Source organism: Malus domestica, chromosome 08, assembly GCF_042453785.1.
Source record: "Malus domestica chromosome 08, GDT2T_hap1".
Classification (NCBI taxonomy): domain Eukaryota; kingdom Viridiplantae; phylum Streptophyta; class Magnoliopsida; order Rosales; family Rosaceae; genus Malus; species Malus domestica.
The window spans coordinates 3,787,603-3,792,943 of record NC_091668.1 but is presented as its reverse complement, the minus strand read 5'-3'; the positions used below and the strand labels follow the sequence as shown (position 1 = coordinate 3,792,943).

At 43.2% G+C, this 5,341-nt stretch overlaps 1 pseudogene; it reads right to left on the bottom strand.

Moving 5' to 3' along the window:
- Window positions 1–2,757: 2,757 nt before the first annotated feature.
- On the bottom strand, window positions 2,758–4,422 carry LOC103453189 (ruBisCO large subunit-binding protein subunit alpha-like; annotated as a pseudogene).
- Window positions 4,423–5,341: the final 919 nt, after the last annotated feature.

The window sequence follows — 5,341 nt, the reverse complement described above, 5'->3', positions numbered from 1 at the left end:
TTGTTGACTTTCCACAGATTGTTGCACTTATTGACTTTCCACAGGCCATTAGTTCTTAAATTACCCGTAGGAAGTTCTTTCGCCTGGCAGAAGTGGTGGCAACCTCTTGCCTTTGAATGGTCCTTCAGAACATCACTTTTCAGCCACTTATCCTTGTCTGGCAGCTTCAGTGTAAAGAGCCAACACCTTATTAACTGTTTTGAAATATTTGCTGAGGAAATTCGAGATCCGTCAACAGTTGAAGATGAGTATTCGAGAGCAACGCTAGGTAAGCAACCAGGCAAAGGTTCCTGGCAATCAGTTCCTGATCGGACGTTTAATTTTAGGTTCCGACTGATTGCTTTCTTTCTCCTTATTCTGCAGGCAAGAACAAGGGCAAAGGAAATGATAGGGAAAAAGCATGATATGAGATACCTTTGCTTTCAACCCCGATGATATGAGATACTTTTGCTTTTGAAGAAGTAGCAGATGATCAGCACATGTGTTTGTTGAGCTTGTCTCCACATGCTTCGATGCATCATTTTCATTCGCCTCTTCTGTTCTCCTGGCAGATATGGTATCTTCTCTAGAAGCATAAGATGTTGAGATAATGGGTACTTCGAGATCAGTGCTAGGTGAGCAATCAGGAAAGATTCCAAGCAGTCGGTTCCTTACCAGGAGCTTGAGTGGAGGTTTCGACATATTGCTTTCTTTATCCTTATCATCGTAATGAAGAGAGAGGACAAAGAAAAGGATAGGGTGAAAGCATGCTATGAGATACTCTTGCTTTCAACCCCAGTGATATGAGATACCTTTGCTTTGATGTGATTTAGCTGAAGAAGCGTTTCCAGGGAGGAAGAAAACTGAGTTTTGGTTGCAGATGCCTTCGGCAAGGAAGAAGAGTCAGGCTGGATGTGTGTCTTGCCATAGAGGATGGAAGTCGAATTATATGGTGAGCTCCCAACAGCAAGTGGCAGGGTGGATGTGCCTTGTCTCTCATGCTTTGTCGGCCAACAGTCGGGTAGGTGAGTATGATGGACTCCACACGTTTTCAACCTTGTCAGTGATCTCTGGCAAAGTTGCACGTGATAGCCGAAAGCTGAAACTGCGTCTGAAAAGTGTTGACGGATTTTACGCAGGAAAATCCGGGTTTTGAAATTCGAAGAGTGACGTTTCTTTAATTTTTTTTTTTTTTTTTTTTTGGAACAAGTGGTTGTGTTGCCTCTTCTTTTTAAAGGGGTGTCAATCATTTTCGACCTGCACGCTTTGAAGATTGCTCGCCTTTGAAAATAGTCCTTGCTGTATTTCTGAGATTGTTTACTCACTCCAACCCTTTTCTTTTACCATCTTTTTGAAAATGGCTAACCCATCTAACATTTGTTTAGATTTGAGTCTTAGCAGTGACGCAGGTGCACCGCGTCAGGGTAATATATGGCGTCCGTCCTTCTCATCTTCTAATGGCCCTCTTACAGTTGAAGACTCTGTAATGAGGGATGCAGCAACGGCTACGGTTGTAGCTAGAAACCTTATCACTCCTAAAGATAATATGATACTTTCACAACGATCCGATGAATTAGCTGTTCGAGAGTCCCAGGCTCTCAGTGTCCAGTGTGCGAACTCTGTTTCCAACATGAGCCAACGCTTACTTGTTCGAACTCGCCAGGTTGAATCATTGACAGCTGAGGTGGTAGTTCTTAATCAAGTGATCAGACAGCTGAAGTATGAGAATAGAGAGTTGCATGTGCTTGCAAATAATTATTCGACAAGCATGAAGAGGAAGCTTGATCAGTTGCTGGACTCCGAAGGTCGGGTTCAAAGTGACAATCGGAGATTTGTGGATGTATTCCAGATGGACCTTTTGCCTTCGTCATCTGAAGTTCAACCAGGTATTGAGGCTCCGAATAATCCATCCCCAATGCCTCCCTCTTCTAGGGTTCCGCCGAGCATTAAGGCTTCAAGTACTGAGGCTTCACATAAGTCGCCGAGTACTAAGGCTTCAAGTACTGAGGCTTCTCATAAGTCGCCGAGCACTAAGGCTTCAAGTTGAGGCTTCTCATAAGTGACATTTGTGAAGGTTTTTTTTTTTTTTTTTTTATTTTTTTTTTTTTTATTTTTTATTTTTTTATTTTTATTTTTTACGCATTTGTAATTTCTTAGAGATATCAATGGACATGCTTTACTTTATTCAGTATGTTGTGCTAAAACATATATCTGACTAAGATGTGTTACTCCTTTTTATTTTATTTTGATGGTACTTGATGCGCACTATTCTTTTACTCCCTATTTTTAGACGGAAATTTGTCGTCTTCCCCCTGCTTTCTTCCTTTCAATTATTCATACTTGCTAATAGTAGCATACACCATGACCTGTCTTTCTTGTTTTTTTTCTTTTTTCTTTTTTTATCATTTCCTTTTGGATGGTGCCTGTCAATCACTTCTTTTCTTTGCTTTCGGTGGCTAGTCACCATTTGAAAACCTTTTTTTTTTTTCTTTATATATGGTGCTTTGTAGGGATGGAACTCGACGGACGGTGAGCTGCAGTCGAGGCTTTATGACCGGCTAGTCGTTTGACGGCGGTTTATTGAAGTTCTTCGTTGTTGTTTGTCACGAACGGAGAGAAGGCCTTTGGGTGTGAGTTGACAAACTTTGGTTTTGTCAATCACATTCAAAAGGAGCAGCCATGGCGGAGGTGCAGAAGCAGTTGGAATTTGAGGTAGAATGCAAGGCATTGAGCTTCACTACCGGCTAGTCGTTTGACGGTGGTTATTGAAGTTCTTCGTCGTCAACATCGGCCCACGATTTCGTGTTCAATTCCAGCATTTTGAGCTATCAATGCTGCTGGTGCTACCAGTGCCTTCTGGACAATGTCAGCTCCAAGCCGCTCATCTGCATCAACAAGTTTTTCCCTTGATAGCAGGAACATATGCTGAGAGATGTACCAAAGCAGCACCACCACCAGGCACAATCCCTTCCTCTATGGCAGCGAAAGTAGCATTCTTGGCATCCTCAATACGGAGTTTATGGTCCTCAAGTTCGGTCTCTGTAGCAGCGCCGACCTTTATAACAGCAACTCCACCTGACAATTTGGCAATCCTCTCAGCCAATTTTTCTGTGTCATAAACAGAATCCGTGTCGGACAGCTATTTCTTTAGCTATGCAATTCTGGCTTGCAACTCGTCTTTTGATGCTGCATCAGTGATAATGGTAGTGGAGTCCTTTGAGATTGTCACATTCCGAGCCAAACCAAACTGTTCAACTAAGGTGTTCTCAACCAGTAGACTCAGATCGCTGGCTTGAAACTCAGCTCCTGTCAAAATGGCAATATCTTGGAGGAGAGCCTTTCTCCGTTCACCAAAACCAGGAGCTTTGATAGCGGCAACATTCAGTATACCCCTCAACTTGTTCACAACAAGAGTCGCCAAAGCCTCCCCAGAGACATCCTCAGCAATTATGAGTAGAGGGGCTCTCAACTGAGTGGTCTTCTCCAATAGAGGAATTATGTCCTTGATAGCTGAAATCTTCTGGTCAGCAACCAAAACTCTTGCATTCTCAAATTCAACACAACAACCAACTTCTCAAGGTTCGTAACGAATTGAGGAGAGATATATCCTCTGTCAATCTCCATTCCTTCTTCTTCCTCGACGCTGGTCTCAAATGAAGATGATGACTCAATGGACAATACATCATCAGGTCCAACCTTGTCAATAGCATCAGCAATCATTGTCCCAATTTGCTCATCGTTCCCGGCAGAAATAGATGCGACAGCTTTAACATCATCACGACCCTTAACAGGCCTAGACTTATTCTCTAGTTCATCCACCAGCCCTTGCACCGTTTTCTTAATACCCTTCTTTCTTGAAACGGGATTTGCACCAGAGGTCACACTCAAGAGCCCTAGCTTGATTATTTCCCGTGTAAGAATTGATGCAGTTGTTGTTCCGTCACCAGCAGAGTCATTGGTCTTGCTGGCAACCTCTCTAATGACAGCTGCACCAGCATTCCCCATGGCGTCAGGTGACTCAATAGCTCTGGCAATTGTGACTCCGGTGGACCCATGATGGCGTCGATCAGTCCGTCGGTGCAGAACGAGAGGGAGCAGTGGTCGATCCAGATTTTGCGAGCGCCGAAGAGGGAGATGCCGTCGCCGTCGGATTTGTCGCGCCAGCCAACGTGGGTGGGGCTGGAGGCGATGTTGGTGTTGCCGGCGGGCTTGCAGTGGTGCACGTGGACGTTGACGCCGCGGCCGTCGATGGTCTTGAAGCTGTTGACAATGAACTCGTATTTGAGCTTAATGGTCATGTCGGCCGAGAAGATAATCCAGAAGGGTTTTTTTTGGATGACGGCGTGGCGGAGCGTGCCCGGAGTTGGGTTCGCTGGGTTGGAATCGGAGGAGTCGGTGACTGGAATGTAGAAGGGTTTGGTTGGAGGAGAAAACCCGAAGTGGGTTTTGAGAGCTGGGTTTATTGGAATTTAGAAAGATGGGCCGCCCCCTTTTTTTTTTTTCACAAGGAAAATGTTTGTATTTGTAATAAAAATATACTCTCAATGGTCAAATTTTCAATAAAATCTTATTATTATTTTTTTTTTTTTGCTGTATATATATATATATATATATATATATATATATATATTATACACACACATATATATATACACACATACATATATATATACATACATATATATATATACATTTTTTTTTTGTAATAAAATTGACTCTATTTAATAAAACATTTATTTTTTTATTTTGATGTGACTGAACTTGAAATTGAATATTCAAGCTGCCTACGTACCCTTCCAAAGAAAAGATCAAGTCAAAACGTAGTTCAAATACATTTTTTTTTTTTTTTGGTATTTTCTTTTGGTGCCGTTTGCAGTTTCAACTCGTACAGACAAGGAGCATTGGTGTCGTTTGCAACTCGTGCAGACAAGGAGCATTGGTGTCGTTTGCAGTTTCAACTCGTGCAGACAAGGAGCATTTGGTGTCGTTTGCAGTTTCAACTCGTGCAGACAAGGAGCATTTGGTGCCGTGTTGCAGTTTCAGCTCGTGCAGGCAAGGAGCATTGGTGTCGTTTGCAGTTTCAGCTCATGCAGGCAAGGAGCAGTTGGTGTTGCCTTTTATGCTCGTGCAGACCAGGAGCGTTGTGCCATGCAGTTTAGGCTCGTGCGGACAAGGAGCTTTGGTTGTGGCCTTTTAGGGGTAGTAGCGCTTCAAGAATCTTCCATTGATAGGGTCAATCTTCAAGCCATCTTCTGCCATGATTAAGTAGGCGCCGTTGGTGTAAACCTCTTGTATTACGTATGGTCCATCCCACTTTAATGTGAACTTGCTTTTCGTCTTGTGAGTTGCGACGATAGGCCTA